Here is a 17,724-nt window from a genome sequence, read left to right as displayed (position 1 = left end):
CTGAGAAAGCCCAGGAAGTGGCCAGGTTCCTGTTAAAGGAAATCATCCCTTGGTTTGGAATACCTGTGTCTATCAGATCAGGTAATGGGCAAGCATTTGTGGCTGAGGTGGTAAAGTTGGTGGGCAATGGCTTAGGAATAACTTGCAAGGTGCACATGGCTTACTGCCTCCAGAGTTCAGGGAAAGTAGAATGTAAGAACAAGACTCTAAACTTGCAATTGGAAAACCTATGCCAGGAGCCCCACCTACAATGGGGTCAGTTACTGCCCATAGCCTTGCTCAGGATTAGGTCCAGCCCCACCAAGCGACGGGTCTCTCCCCTTTTGAATTCTTTTTTGGGCACCTACCCTTTTTAATCAGGGGCTTTTGAGGGGACCTTAAGGAAACAGGGGACCTCATCCTGAGACAGCAGATACAGGCCCTCAGGTTGACTCTCTTAAAAATCAATGACAGGGTAAAAGAGATTCCTCATTAGTCTGACAACTCTCATATACCCTTATAAACCAGGGGATGCTGTTTGGGCAAAGAAATGGAATGTTCAACTGCTAAAGCCCTGCTATAGGGGCCCTTTTGTTGTTTTATCCACCCCCACCACAATTAAGGTACCAGAGATCATTCTCTGGATCAGCCACAGCTGGGTACCTCATTTCTTTCACGTGGGTGCTCCAGCTTGCTGCAGGAGGGCTGGACCCTGCTCCCAAAAGACAAAGAGACCATGAATGATGAGATGTCAGTCTTGTTCTAGTCACTCCAGAAGCCCACATCACCTTTGAGGATGAGTCCCTTCCATGTTTTCTTCTTGCTAATCTTGGTCATCTCTCTAGCTGGGGATCCCCAGGCCTTGGACTGTAACTCATGTATGCACACTACCTGAGCAGTAGTGTTGTTACCAAAATTCTGGTTTTCCATACTTACTATTCTTATGCAGGCACAGTTGTTGGGTCATGCACCCACAACCATACCACCTACTCAGTGTGCTCTCATGATATATTTGTTTTAACCCTATCTATCACCCTCAGGGACAATGGCTAGAGGTCTGAAGCTTCACCAGCACTGGGGAGCTTATTAGCCAGACACAAGATTTACAACCCCCAAAGGCCAGTGTCTATACACTTTGGTGTGTGCACCATAGTAGCTAAGAACTCTGTCAACCTCAGGGTATTGGAAACACCTGTGGAGGCCCGGCCTGGGAGAAAATTTATATGTCAAATGATAAGTATACGTGCTGGGAAGACAACTGCTCATGTAATGACACTGTGAAAATACAAACCCATAGATCAAGATGATGCTCTTTGACCCAGAAGAGGGTCCAAGCATCAAAGGGCAGAAAGTGGCAGGAAGCAGGGAGGAGGAAGGGAGATAATGAGAGATAATGAGTGCAAGAGTGAAACAAACAAAAAAACTGGATTTGAGGAATGTCAAGTAGCACCAGGGGCAAGACCAGACAAGGGTCACCTCACTCCACAGGTTAAAATAGCCAATGAAATAATATGTGACCATGTATGGGACAAGCTGTATCCCCCATTTCTGTAACCTGCTCTAAATGGTATATAAGGAAAGCCCCCTTTGTTCTTAGAGCTCAGCCTTTGGACTCAAGTCCGCTGAGTTGCTGCCAGCCTGCATAATAAACTTGCTTCTCAAAAGCTTTGGTGTCCTGTCTCTCTGTCTGAGCCATCCTACAACAGTTGCTCAGCTTATTGTTTTTAGAGTATTTCTTTCCTGACATAAGTATTTTAATGCTATAAATTTCCCTCTAAATATTACTTTGGCTGTATCCCACAAATTTTGTTTTGTTCTATTTTTATTTATATTCAGTTCAATTAAAAAAAAAAAAACTTCCTGACCAATGAGTTGCTTAAAAGTGTGTTCTTTAACTTGGGCATTTCATAGACATGTATCTGCTACTGTTTTTTGTTGTTGCTGTGTATTCAGATAGTGTATTTTTTATGGTTTCTTTCCTTCTAAATGTATTGAGACTTGTTTTATGATCCAGAGTTTGACTATGGACTAATGATCATCATGAATGATCTTTGTGCCCTTTACTTTTATTTTTTAAATCAATTAAAATTTAATTAAGAATAAGTTACTTTCACATTGGTCTACAATTACAATAAATACATTTTTTGGCATAAAGACAGCCTCTAGAGTTTAAAAGCACTCCACTACAAGATTATGTACATAAAACTCCAATTGTTTATATAATAGTAGAGTAAATAATCAAATTAAAAGTTATACTACCTAGAGTAAAATGAAAATAAATATACTATCTAAATAAAATAGAATGGAAATAAAACAATAAGATTCATGAAATCTTGTTATTATTCATGAAATCACCTATTTATAAAATCTATCCTGAGAATAATTCTATTAAACTTCAATTTGATGAAAAGTATTATGACTAAATAACAGCAACTTAAACTGAAAATTAAAGAGACATCAAAAGTAGTTTGAAAAGAGATTTTATTTTCACGTTGGTTACAATTATGATAAACAAATTGACTGGCATAAAGACATAGGCTTTGGAGTTTAATATAGTGCCAATGCAAGATTACACACATAAAACTCCAATTATTGTTTATGTAATAGCAGAGTAAATAATCAAATTAAAATAGTTATACTAGCTAGAATAAAATGAAAATAAAATATATTATCTAAATAAAATAAATTCATTTTTAAATCATATATTATAAAATACTATCTTGTGAATTATAATTCCATTAAGCTTCAATTTGACATAAAGTATAATGACTAAACAACAGTAGTTAAACTAAAAAGAAGTGAAAAGTACTTTGAAAAGAGATGTTACTTTCACATTGTTCTACAATTATAGTAAATACATTTTTTGGCATAAAGACACAGGCTTTGGAGTTTAAAATAGCCCCACTGCAAGATTACATACATAAAACTCCAATTATTATTTAATAGTGGATTAAATAATCAAAACAAAACAGTTGTACTGTCTAGAATTAAGTGAAAGTAAAATATACTATCTAAATAAAACAGAATGGAAGTAAAATAAGATTCATATTTAAATAATCTATACAATACTATCCTGAGAATTATAATTCTATTAAGCCTCAATTTAAGGTAAAGAATAATGAGCAACAGCAGTGATTTAATCTGAAAATGAGAGAAAAGGCAAAAGTACTTTGCAGCAAGATCAAAATATTGCCACGTTTCTCCTCTCAATTCTAGAGGTTCAGTAGCAAGATTATTTAAAGGTGGAATAGACCCGAAGAATACTCACTTTTACTTTGAGAATGTGGGTACAGCAGGTGGGGACGTCCAGCTCTTGGGGGAAGATAATCAGGGAAAACCCTCAGTGAATATACATTTCTCTTTGGGAGTGCAGAATGCAGTGAGCCAGGGAAGTCCCTTGGTGGAAAATAATCTCAAGATACTCCAGACATGTTTCCTGGAGGAGATGGAGGAAAAGGAGGCTCTTCCTTACAAACTGGCTTCTTGGACATTTTGGGAACACATTCTCTGATGAAAAAGAATCGTAAGAAGCTACATCCAAGATTCCTGGAAGAGGCAGAAGAAAAGGAGGCCCCCTTCTCATGAAGTAGCTCCTTGGATCTGTTGGAACAGATGGAAGGATGTTCCATTGATGGAACATTATCTTCGGAACTCCAGACACGTTTCCTGGAGGAGGCAGATGAACAGGAGGCCCTCCTGTAAGGATATGGCTCCTTGGATCCTTTGGGAACACATCCCTTGGTGGAATATTATCTTGAGGAGCTCCAGACATGTTTCCTGGAGGAGGCAGAGGAAAAGGAGGCCTTCCTATCATGACATGGCTCCTTCCATCCTTTGGGAACATGTGGTGGAGCTCCAGACATGGTTCCTGGAGGAGTTGGAGGAAAACAAGTTTCTCTTCTCAGGAACTGGCTCCTTGGGTCCACTGAAAACAATGGACCTCTGATAGGAGGAATAAAACCAGGGCCCACTACTTTTCTTTCAAGAGGCACAGATGTATCAGGAAAATTTGTGTTTTGCCTCCTGGAGGAAGAGCTGGTTCAGTACATGGTTAGCCCAATGGAGGGATCATCATCCTCCCATCTTGTTTGCATGGAGGAGATAGGGACCCAGTTTCCAGTGGTGCTCTATGAGGGATCGTCAACCTATCACAGCTCGATTCTCCTCTTTCTTTGCGGATGTGATAGTCCAGAGGATCATCCAGGTTTCTTGAGGCTGTTTTTCCTCCCTGTTGAAGCAAAGGTGGAGGTCTGAGCAGATCTTTCAAGACAATTGGAGAGAGGAAAGCTTTCCTTTCAGATGAAGGGTGAGCCAATGTTGAGGGACCATATGGAAAATGCTCCCTGACACATGTTGCATTTGAAATACCAAACACATTTGGGTCTTTTTCTGAAAGTTCAAATTCCAACTCCATTTTAATTAACTTTTGTCTGTTGCTGGCATTTACTTGCCTAAGATACTTGAGTTGTTTTTCAGCATCCTGGGCTACCAACCAATTAAAATGAGCTTTTCTCTCATAGGAAATAATCTTCCTTTGATAATAATGATTGGTTCTCTCCATTTTTCTTCGAGTTCTCTGGCTACCTTTTTATAGGTCTCCAGCTCTTCAGCCATGTGGCTGATGTTTTCTTCTACTTTGGAAAGCTTCTTCTGTTTCACTGATAATGAATGATCCTCTACCATTAATTTCCTATAGAATTTAATTCCATTTTCTTCATACAGTTCAGTAATTTTTAACTTTCTACCAAAGCTTCTCATTCTCAATTTCAAGCAGTGCATTTTCAGACCATAAAATGACTTGTTCACTCTTGATATTTTTAATATGTTCTGTCAGGTCCTTGCTTGCTCTCTCGACTTCACACAACTGAGTATAAACTTGGTCTCTTTCTCATTTCAAAGATTTTAAAGACAAGTTTAACTTCACAGCATACATCAGTTTCTTCAAAGCTCCTTGGTTTGATTATCTAAGTTAGCACTACTTCTTGCTACTTCCATGTTACCATCATATATTATGTGTTCTCCAAGAACAACAGCCTAGACTATCCTCTTTAGCATGCCTTCAGTTAGAGATCTGATGTGATCTCTATCTTTTAGAATTTGTCCTGCATGTGTCATGGAGTCTTCAAGTGTTATTTTCTGTTTATTAAGTTCACTCACTTGTTCCTTCCACATTTCAGCTTCTTGTAAAAGCTGTCTGCAGCTTTCCTGAATCTGGGAATTTTTATTCAAAGCCTCTGTTGTTGAGTCCTTAAGATGTTCTTCATTGACTTGAAGTATTCTTAAGGTTGTTTTGGCTGTAGCTACTTTTGAGAGATTTTTATTCATCTTCTAAGGACTATCATTTTTGACATATCCACATTCAAGTTGTTTAGCATGTTTAGATTTCTCTTCTATCAGCTTGGATCCAAGGAGTACTTCAAGTTTAGAGTTGGGTATTTCCAGCTTTTCATAGGCTGCCTACAAGGTCTGTGCTTTTATTGAGCTGGCATCCTTTAAAGATGACATTAAGCCATCATGCTGCTTTTGAACAAGGCTAACTTTTTTAAGTAGTTCGCATTTTTCTTCAATTAGTCTAGAAAGCTATACAGCAAGCTGTTGTTTTCTTCTCACATGAAGTTCGTTTCTAACCAATTAAAGAGTTCTCCAAAAAAACAATAGAAAAAAAGTTCAATAATATTTATAGGTATCACTAGTTCCCATGGAAAATCATGGGGCTTGCATCTCAGCTTTTTGCGGTCTATTGTCATAACCCTGCAAAAGTCCTTTAGGACCAGTCCCAAATACATCCAACTGACAGCTTTGGGTCCATCCATGGCTTCAAGGCTGCTTTGGCTGTTGCCAGGCAGAGCCTCAAAAGACAACTAGCACTAATTCTGCCTGGAACCCTGACACTGGAGCAGACCTCTCGGAGCTGGCTGGGGTGGGGGGGGGGTGTCAGTTAATGTGCAATTTACCCTGCCTATGGGGGTGTAGCTTTACATGGTAAAGACCTTAGCCAGACCTTAGCCAGGAGGTCACACCGTCTTATATAAAATGACAGAGACATCCCAGATGTCCTAAAACTCATTTAGACACCCTCATAGGTAGAGTCTTAAGAAAAATACTATTTTTTTTTTGAGGAAGAAGGTTCCTATTTTTTATTACTGAAGCCAGACTTAAATTTCATTGTAGGCAAGCCACAGTTTTTCACACCTAACACACCAGTCTTAATTCCTGTTGGGCCACAGCACAATTCCTCTGCGTCAGTCAGACTGGTTCCATTGGTACTTCCTGAAAATGCTGAATAGAAACTTTCCTTTTCATTATTCTATCCTTCAATTTTCTTCATTTTTATTAGGATACATTCATTGTACACGGGGAGATTCACTGTGTCAATTCTCAAAAACCTTACATTGTACATTGATTAGAAAATTTCCACCATCTCCTCACTCCCCCTCCTCATTCCACTTAAAGAACTTGCAAGAGGTTTCATTGTTCTGTTTCATCCATGTATATGAAGCCCATCCAACCATATTCCCTCACCTTCACCTCCTTTATTCATTCTCTCTCCTCCCGTAAGTACCCTTCCACACACTGTACCTATTTTTACAGTCCTTTCATTTTTAATTCCAAAATCAATGTTCAAAGTGGTTTCCCAATATACCCAGTATACTTCACTTTGGTCAATTCAAAACCCCTCTATATGGTTTCCTTCTTTCTGAATGTATTAAGACTTGTTTGATGATCCAGAATGTGACTATGGATTAATGACATTGTGAATGATCTCTGTGCCCTTTAAAAGAATTTTCCATCCCAGTATTGGGTGGACTGTTCTCTAAATTGGTTAAACAGTGTTGTTGAGTACTTTGGATAATTACTGATTTCTATTTAACAATTACTGAGAAAGGTGTTAAATCTCCAACTGCAATTATGAATTTGTCTATTTTTCCTTTCATTTCTACTAGTTTTTGCTTTCTGTGTTTTGAAGCTCTGTTAATGGGTCCATTTGCATTTAGTTTGTTGCAGTCATATGACAAACAGATCTCTTTATTGTTATAAAGTGTCCCTCTTTATCTCATATAATCTGACAGATTTTTTTCTCTGAAATTTACTGTGCGATGATAATATAGCCATTCCAAGTTACCTTTGCATGGAATATCTTTCCTTTTACACTTAACCTACCTGTGACTTTACACATGAAACAGGTTTCTTGTAAAGAGGTTGTAGTTATCTCACTTGTTTTTCAGTATGAAAATATCTGCCTTTTAACTGGTGTTTAGATCATATGAATTTTTTTATTTAATTGTGTCATTGGATTTAAATATTCCATCTTGTCATCTATTTTTTGTCTTATCTATCTGTTCTATATTCTCTTTTTCTCTTTAGATGCCGTTTTTGGATTGAATATTTTTAATTATTGTATTTTATGTTATTTATTGGTTTATTATGTATGCTCCTCTGCCATTTTTGTGCTCGGTCTGTGGTTTACAATGTACACAACATATCGTTGTGTATCTTCAAGTAACATAGTAATATAGCTTAGGAATGCTACAACTGAACATTCCTCTTTCATTTCCCATTCCTTATGATTTTATTGTCATATATTCTATAAACTACACAATATATTGTTTTTCCATTAATCAATTATCAATTAAAGAAACTTAAAACATGGAGGGAAAGTCTTCTATAGTTTACCCTTGATAGCCTGCTTTGTTCCTGTGCAAATCTGAATTGCCATCTGGTGTCATTTTCCTTCTGCCTGATGAAGTTCCTTTAATACCTCTCATAGTGCAAATGTGCTGGCAATGAATTATCTCAGTTTTATTTTTATCAAATGAAAATGATTGTGATGAAACACGAGAGTGGTAAAAGTAAATTCAAATAATTTAGTACTTGTAATAAATTTTAATGTATAGTGCCACCAGTTACAACACAGAGGTTTAGACTAGATTCTTACAAGTTCTGTTCTACACTGTTCACAAGAATTATAGCTAGCACATAATGGCATAGAAGTGTTCACAAAAGGCAAAATGTTAATTAAACTGCTAAAGCTGTATTAATAACAGAAAAGATACACTGAAAAATACTCCTAAGAATAGTTTTGTTATAAAATGATCAAAGGAAAAGCCAACACAAGGCATAAAAATTATTAATTTTAATTTTATTAACATTTTTTCTCTTTTTAAAATTTTTTATTATATTATTATTGTACTGGAGGTACATTGTGACATTTACAAAAGTTCTTACAATGAATCAAAGTTAAGTTCATCCCTTCTTTCCCCCCTCTCCGATTCTTAGAAGTTTCAAAAGATCTCATTTCTCCATTTTCAGATATGAGCACATAATATTTCCACTATATTCACCCTCCTTTCCTTTTATCCCCCCCCACTGGTACCAATCCTCAGCCATGGAGTTCTGAACTTTTAAATGCCTGGTAATTTAACTTAAAATTATGTACTCAAAAGGGAATTATAAGGAAACATTTACAAATTTACAATCTTGGTAGGGGTTTTAAAAATGTTTTCTGTAGTCATTAGTAGATGAAATCGGCAAAAAATAAAATTATACAGGGATTTAAATAGTATAATAATATTATCATGTATAATAATTACATAATATATGCTTATTATGATCATAATCAATATCATGAGAATACAAAAATTGACATTGGTAAATTTTAAAATCGACTGCTAAATAATGGCCACAGAAATAATTGTAATAAAATCTAGAAATTTTAATTAACCAAACTTGTGGGCTGGAGTTTACTTTTAAAAATAAATCTGTAACTTTGGTTGATATAATCAAAATGAAGAAATATAGTTACTAAGAAATACAATAGATTGAAGTGAAAGAAAATGTAAGAAAGGACATAGTCAATATGGAAACAGGAAATAGGAAACAAAGATAGAATTGAAAAGATTAATGAAGCCAATATCTTGTTTTTTGAAAAGACTAATAGAATAAAGAAATCTCTAGAAAGCTTTAACCAGAAAAAGAAGAAACAATAAACATTTGGTAGACATTTAAATCTTAAGTAAACCCTATGAACAAAAATATGACAATTGAGAGTACATAGACCCTAGAAAAATTATACCTTAACAACAACAAAAAAAACTGATTGCATGTATAACCTATAAATAAATTGAGGTAGAAGTGTCTACTTTCTTCCCATTCTTTTACATGAACAAAACCCATCGAATTCTACCAACACATTAAGGGACACAAATTTTCTAATTTATTTCAATTGTTCCCGGTGTAGAGGGTAATAAAAGGAAAAGGCCACTCTAGTTCATTTTATGAGGTTACTATAACCTCAATTCCACAATTCAGAGAAGAATAGGATATAAAGTCATTGACCAATCTCACTTACAAATATGAATACAAACTTCTAAAGAAAATATTGGCAAAATAATTCAATTATTTTGATCAACTTATACTTATTGCCAAATTTTGAGATTTTTCTTAGAGTAGAAGGTAGGACCTACCACACTGACAGACTAAAGGAGAAAATATTGTAATCATTTCAGTAGAAAATAAGGTTTATGTATTTCAAACCTTTTTTTGTAATACTAGAGTTTGAACTCAGCTTTGAGCTTGTTAGGCAGGCACTGTGCTGTCTGGGCCATGCTCCCAGACCTTTTTGCTTTTGTTGTCAGGTAGGATCTCACATGTTTTCCTCTTGGAAAACATACTGGTCTGGAACACCAGTATCTTATTTATACCTCTTCTCATGTAGCTGTGATGACAGGAGTGTGCCACGCCATCATGCCCACCTTAATGAAATTATTTTTTTTTGCTGGTGTTGTGGTTTGAACTCAGGGCTTTGTGCTTACTACACAAACACTCTACTACTTGAGCCACACCTCCTGCTCTAGCGAATTTCTTAGTAACCTACAAATACATGGGAATTTTCTTAATCTAGTAACCTACCAAAAACCTACAGTAAATGTTACACTTACTGATAAAACATTGGTAGCATTACTCTTTAAGTCAGTATGAAGACAAAGATACTTACATTTGCAACTTCTATTTAATATTAATTTTGAAGTTCCATGTGAGATAAGAAAAAGAAATACAATGACCAGAAAAGAAAAAAATCCTAACTAATCATATTTGAAGATAATGTTTATCTGCTGATAAACTATCAGATAAGCTGAATAAACTGCAAATAAACTAAGAGGAAGAATCAGCAAGGTTGCTAGATATATGACCAAAGTATAAAACATAACAGTTCTTTGATATATCAGCAATCCCATTTTTAATAAGTGCAATTATAAACTCCACTTTCTATAGCAACAAAAACTAGCCATAGGATATAATATGACAATAAATGTAGTCAGTCTTTTATAAGTCTTATAGTTTTCTATAAAGGATACAAAATAAGATTTCAATAAATGAAGAGCTATGTTCATGATGAAATGGCTCACTATTACAAAGTAAAGGGTTCTACCAAATTAATTTATAAAGGTAATGCAATTCCCAAGTGGGAATTTTCCAAATTATTTATTAAAGAATAAATAATTATTAAAATTATTGTAGAACAGAGAAGGCTCAAAATACCAAGCAGTATTATGGAAGACTAATAAGGGGTGTGGCAAAGATGTTACACCAGATACCAAGATTTATCAGAAAGCCCTAATGGTACAAAATGGCAGAACTAAGTGAGGGGCAGACACAGGCCAATGGGACAGAATACTGATTTAGAAAAGGCTCATTCTGAAAACTTGCCATGTGACAGAAGTCTCATTATACTAACAGGAAACACATGGGTGGTCAAGAAACAGTGTGGAGGCAATTGGCTATTCATAAAGAAAAAAGAGTTTTCTATCTTCATTCACAGATACTGAATTATGGATACAGTACACATTTGCATCAAATGTTATAAAACTTTTAGAAGAAATCTTAGCAGACCATCTTTATGAAGTATGAAGGCAATTCTTAAATAAAATAGGTGAATATGATCAAAGTACATAAAATACATGTATGACAAAGTCAGAATGAAACACGTTTTATTAATGTATACTAATAAAAACAAACAAAAAGAAACCAAATAGAATAACAAAGGAGACACTTGATCATTTTGATTGCATTGTTAATACTGGATCACCATGATACCACAGAGAAAGTAAATAGGTAAGTCACAAAGAGGGAGACTATCTCTGTAACCCCTATAAGTAAAAAAGGACTGACCCACATTATAGAAGGCAATTATGATTTTGAGTAAAATTAAGACAAACAACCCCATGATAAAAAATGAACAGACAATTCCAGAAAGGAAATCTCAGTAGCTCAAAAGATGTTCAGCAATACCAATAATCAGGAAATTAAAACTTAAAACAGCAACAAGTTACATTTATGCACTCCAGAAAGGCAAAATTTGGAAGTATGATAAGAACTGGCAAGTATGTGGGGAAATGGGCATCTCAGTCCTCTGCTGAGTGAAGGTGGGATTAAAGATACACATAAAGCACAGGTGCCAGTGGCTCATTTCTGTAATCCTAGCTATTCAGGAGGCAGAGATCAGGAGGATCTTGGTTCAGTGTCAACCTGGGGGGAAATAGTTCTAGAGACCCTATCTCGAGAAAACCCATCACAAAAAAGGGCTGATGGACTGACTAAAGGTGTAGGCCCTGAGTTCAAACCCCAGTACCACACATAAAATAAAATAATAAAATAAAGATATGCATAGGGATGACTCAGCAATTCTCAGAGGATTAATGAGGAATTACATAGATAGCCCTCTGTGTGAGAGTCACCATCTTACCAGGGACAATACCATGTAGCAGTGCACTGGAATGCTGTGTAAAGGGCCAACTCTACTTTCCAGCACATACACATATATCTTTGTTTCTTCTTTCAGTGTGCTCCGTAGCACTTAACTACTACCACAGTGTATTTTTTCCTATACGCTATGTCTTCTAATTATTGAACATGTTTTTCTTTTTTATTTTCTGTCCCCATTAGGGTTTCATATTTTGTCTTTTTTTCCCCAATGCCACCTGCACAGTAACTAAAACACTGCTATTCTATTTTAGATGCTCTGTAGCCATTTGTGGCAAAAGAAAAAAAAAATCTCTCAAAAAACATGTCATTGATGTTAAAAATAACAGAAGACAAAAGGATATAGATACCATTTATGTAAGTTTTTTCAGGATTTTCTTCAATAAAAAATGAACCATGTTTTTATTAGCATATATTAACAGTACATGGGGGTTTCATTTTGATAATTCCATAGATGCATACATTGTACTTTGAACAGGTTCACCCCTTTATTATATTCATCCCCATTCAAACATTATTTGGTAGCTTTCATTATGCTATCTTCATATATGCATAAACATGCATATAGAATATACAATGTATAGATATACTTTAATCTTCTTCACCCTCCTGCTGATTCTGCTACACACAGTCTCTCTTTTACACTCAAGTCCCATCATCATCATAATCATTATTTTAGGCATAGATTTTGCTTATGAGAGAAACATGGTATATTTAGCCTTTTAGCTTAGCTTACTTTGCTCGATTGATGATCTCCAGTTCCACACTTATATAAGTTTTAAAGCATGTAATAGTATATAGCTGATGGATACCTAAAGTAACACATGCCTATTGATTTTTAGATAGTAGCTATCTCTGGGGAAAGAGGGGAAAATGTTTGGAGGTGGGTTTTTAAATGTTACTTAAAATAGCATTGTATTTTTTTAGACAGACCAAGGGACCTGATGCAAATTTGACAAAATATTAATATCTATGACTTTGGTGTTTGAAATATTTTACAAATTTTGAAAAATTGTAGACGAGTAAATAAAAAAGACATGTCTGGTGATTTCTTTATGTAAGGCTGCCTCTTCATTTTTGATGGCAAGGCCACTTTGGGAATATGGAATTCATCTTAATTTTCTACTTAAGGTCACCCCCTCCAAGTGCCCTAGGCAACTGTGCACAGGTGTTTCTGGCCCTGTTTATGTTGGGAAATCTAATTCTGCAGTGTTTTATTTAATCAAGGCTCCTATTTTTCTGTGGGGATGGAGTATCAACGACTGGAAATGAGCCCTTCCCACAGTCAGCCACAGTGTCCTGTCCACTCACCATGGCAGGGAGAGCAGACAGAAGCATCCCAGTTATCAGATGATGGATGTGCACCAGGCCAAACAAACTCCTAGGCTGCAACAGACATATTTGTTAACACAGACAAGTTTTTATTGAATTAGGAGGAAGCACTTAGAAGGAAGACCATGGAGAGTAAAGGTATTAAGTCATTTTGGAACATTTTTCTTTTGTCAAATCTGCAAATGAAACATCACTGTGGCCATCTGATTCCAAGCAACTGAAGCCACATGTAGTGACAGTTTCCAGAAGAGAGGAAAAGAACTCATGGGCGAGGGGTGTGGGGGGTTTCCAAGTACAGTCTCTGCTAACAGGAATCAGAAGTGACCTGGGAAGTGTTCATGTGTTCCTTGAGAAATTGTACTTACAAAGGGTAAGTAGGTAAAGGCACTTTCCCTAAAACATCCACCATCTTCCCATAACTCATTAGTGGCCATTATTATTTCCATGAACAGATAAGGTGGGAAGCTAAGGAAGGGTCAGTAAAGCTGGTTGTGAGCTAATCTCCAAAGGTTCACGTATTGCCAGACTGCCATTGGACAGCAGTGAAACCTTTAGGAGGTGGAGCCTAGAGGAAGGAAGTTGGGTCATTGGGATGTGCCCTTGAAGGGGATATGGGAATCTTAGTTGCTGCTGCTTGTTCTCTTTGCTTCCTGGCTACCATGTAGTGAGCAACTTTGCTTCACCATGTGCTCCCTGCTGTAATGTGCTGCCTTACTACAGACCGCAAAGCAATGGAAACAAGCTACCATGCATTGAAGCTGCTGAAACTGTGAGGAAAGTAAATATTTCCTCCTTTAAGTAGATTTTCTCAGGTATTTCATCATAGCAACAGAAAGCTAACATATGCTCTTTTGCATCCTTGCTCGTTCTTTATCATTCACACACACACACAACCACAATGGAGATTCTGACAATCAAGCATTTTTTTGCACATACTGTCCATGAAATGCCCCACATCCTGTAGATGTCCCATGAGGTTGAATATGTACTGAACTGAGGAAATATTCTGCAAACTGCTGTTTCAATGAGTGTATTCCCCTTTCCCAAAATTTCTTTTTTTTTTATTATTCATTTGTTCACATGTGCATACATTGTTTGGGTCATTTCTCTCCCCTACCCCCTCCCCATCCTCTCCTCCTCACTTCCAGGCAGATCCTGTTCTGCCCTTATCACTAATTTTGTTGAAGAAAAGACATAAGCATAATAAGGAAGACAAAGTATTTTGCTAGTTGAGTTAAGGATAGCTATACAGAAATATGCCTAGCATTGCTTTCATGTACACATGTGTTACAACCCACGTTGACTCATCTCTAACTGATCTTTACATTGGTTACTGACCACCTTCTCATGTTAACCTGTCACTTTAAGGTTTCTGTATTAGTTCTTCTGGAGTGGGGACATCAAACACTTTCATGTTTTGGGTTTTCTACCTATTCCTATATCTCCCATATGTGCTCTCCCCTTGTCATGTGATCCAAGTCCAACCACATTGCTGCATTTGCCCTAGAGCTAAAGTCTGCATTTGAGGGGAACATATGATTCTTGGTCATCTGAGCCTGGCTAACCTCGCTCAGAATGATGTTCTCCAGTTCCATCTATTTACTTGCAAATGATAAGATTTCATTCTTCCTCATGGCTGAGTAAAATTCCATTGTGTACAACACGTACCACATTTTCTTGACCCATTCATCAACAGTGGGGCATCTTGGTTGCTTCCATAACTTGGCTATTGTGAATAGTGCTGCAATAAACATGGGTGTGTGGGTGCCTCTGGAGTAACCTGTGTTGCATTCCTTTGGGTATATCCCCAGGAGTGGGGTTGCTGGATCATATGGCAGGTCTATATTTAGATTTTTAAGAAGCCTCCAAATTTTTTCCACAATGGTTGCACTAGCTTGCATTCCCACCAGCAGTGTAAGAGGGTTCCTTTTCCCCTACATCCCCGCCAACACATGTTGTTGGTGGTGTTTTGATGATGGCTATTCTAACAGGGGTGAGGTGGAATCTTAGTGTGGTTTTGATTTGCATTTCCTTTATGGTCAGAGATGGTGAGCATTTTTTCATGTGATTTTTGGCCATTTGAATTTCTTCTTTTGAGAAGGCTCTGTTTAGTTCAGTTGCCCATTTCTTAATTGGTTCATTGCTTTTAGGAGAGTTTAGTTTCTTAAGTTCCCTGTATATGCTGATTGTCAGTCCCTTGTCTGATGTATAGCTGGCAAATATTTTCTCCCACTCTGGGTGGTCTCTTCAGTGTAGAGACCATTAAATTTCTAACTGATTTTTTTCCAGGTCTATACTTTATTTCTTTCCCTCCTAGTTTTGTTTCACAACATTTTGCAAATACTTACGGTGAACCCTCCCTTGGCATCTTGAAGAGCTTATATATAACCATTTCCAATTCATTCTGTGATAGCTTCAACTAGATGCACTCACAAGCTATTTCAGATTCCTGTATCCTTTATAACTTGTTTTATAGGACAAGTGTGTTTCTAGTATCACAATCTCTCTCTTGTATCACCCCTCCTGAGTCTTATGGTTGCCTCCTTTGCCCCCATATACTCCTAACATGGATTTCCTTTTCCTTCATGATGGCTTTACTCAGGCTTTGGTTTGCCTGTTTCTGCTTCCTTCCCCATCTGTGAGCCATACTTTGCTCTACTCTTCCCTGCCTCACTTCCTTGCAATGTGCATGTTATTACAATATGCATCAAAAGGCCTTATATTTATGCAATGGTCCTATCTTCACTCCATGCCAAGTTGCTCAATTGGCAGGAAAGTCTCCCAACAGTCTGTTACTTCACTAACCTCTGAGGATGTTTCTGATGGCTCAGTTATGTTGTAAAGATCTTCCATAGAAATTACTTGGTTTTGATAATAAATAAAACTATTTGCAAATGTCTCCCAAATATATATGCCAAATACTAAATCTGTACAAAAGTGATAATTATTAATCTTTTTATAAAGGTTTAAACACAGGAACTTCTGAAAAGAACTGATTTTGGTAAATGATTAACTTTTCCAATAGTGACTATCACTTAATCACTTTTTCTTTTCAAAGAAAATGTCTTTACATAATAAAATAGTCAAATTTTTCAATTTACCATTTTCACTGTGTTTCTGTTTATTTTTATAAGGTATCACTTTGACTTTTATACTCTATTTTTAAAATGAATACCATTTTTGACTATTCTTTTACCATTACCTTGTTTTCTACATTAGAAGTTTTCTTAGTAGACCTAAAAAAAAATAAAATAGTTTTAGGTAACTATTAAATAAATAAAATATAAAGAATATCTAAAACAATATATTATATTAAATATCTGCATTTATAATTTCTTCCTCCTATTCAGAAGGTTTGCAGTCTATTCCAAATGCTATAGTTTTCTAAATGGTGATTCAACTACATACAGAAATCGTAACATAAGGGACAAAGTTAACCTACTACTAATACCATAACAAAGAACAAATTCAGATCCAACTTTCTGACACTTAAAGCAAAAGGAAAAACATGATAGTGCATGCATTATTTGATAGATACACATAAGGATTTAAAATTTTTCATTTTCAATATAAGCCATCTTTTATGGGTTACAAAACACATTTGGAAAATATTACTTCAGTCCATACATGAGGTAATCCCTTTTGAAAAACTGGTAGGAGTTAAGCTTTCCCAGGAACCATTGTACAATTATTATATGTTATTTTAAACACTGTACATGTGTAAAATTCATTTTAATACTCACAAAAACAGTATGAGGTAGAAAACACATTAGGTATTTTATAAGCACAGGAAATAGGCCAAGAGGGCCAAGGAACTTGCCCATACTCAGACGGCTGGTTGGTGGCAGACCCAGAATCCACAGTCAAGAATTCTGGCTCAAAAATATATGTTTCATAATATGCTGTAGAAAGTATTATTCTTCAAGTTTTTTACAGACATAATAGCAGATGAATGAACACTAACATTCATTTCTAGTTATTGTTTTAAATAATAATTTTTCAATATTACAATTTTTATTTTTGATAGGTTCTCATGAGGGTAGTTTTGAACTCATATTCCTGTTGTAGCCTCTTGGTGCTGGGATTACAGGCTTATACAACCATGCCCAGCCTGAAAATATATTTTTAAAATAAAAGAAATAGGCAATGGTGGCAACCTATTCACAATAAAGATTTATTTTTCTAAAGTAATAGAGTAGTATAAAAAACAGGTCACATTAAGGGAAGGTCACACATGACAGGCGAAGGGTAATAGAAGGTAAATATGGTTGATGTACTTCCTATACAAATGAATATAGAATTCTTAAACGTGTTTTAGTGACCACAATAAGGGTACTAAGATAGAAAGAAAAATAGAGGAGATGAACCAATTCAGGTAATAATACATATAAACATAGAAATGCCACAAGGAAATTCCTTGTATAGCTATCTTAAACAAACAGAAATGTCATTTTTTTTTCTTTTACAAAATCAGAAAACAGGAGGGCAGAACAGGTCCTATCTGGGGGGTACCAGTGGGAGGGAGGAGGATGTGGGGAAAGGGTTTAGGGGGGTGAATACAGTGCAAGTACTGTGTACATATGTATGTACATGAAAAAATGAGAGCTGTTGAAACTATTTCAGGAATGGGGGAAGAGAGGGATAAAGCAGAAT

At 36.1% G+C, this 17,724-nt stretch overlaps 1 long non-coding RNA gene across 2 annotated transcripts in view; it reads right to left on the bottom strand.

Annotated features, from left to right (window-relative positions):
• Positions 1–2,443: 2,443 nt before the first annotated feature.
• LOC109680823 (uncharacterized) overlaps positions 2,444–17,724 on the bottom strand; it is a 46,194-nt gene continuing 30,913 nt past the window's right edge. For both annotated transcript variants that reach the window (XR_012442133.1, XR_012442134.1), the window contains exon 4: positions 2,444–16,307. This is a non-coding gene — a long non-coding RNA (uncharacterized lncRNA). The remainder of the gene's footprint in view (positions 16,308–17,724) is intronic.

This window comes from Castor canadensis, chromosome 15 (genome assembly GCF_047511655.1).
Source record: "Castor canadensis chromosome 15, mCasCan1.hap1v2, whole genome shotgun sequence".
Taxonomy (NCBI): Eukaryota; Metazoa; Chordata; class Mammalia; order Rodentia; family Castoridae; genus Castor; species Castor canadensis.
The sequence above is the reverse complement of the archived record's forward strand: the minus strand, read 5'-3'. Positions and strand labels throughout refer to the sequence as shown.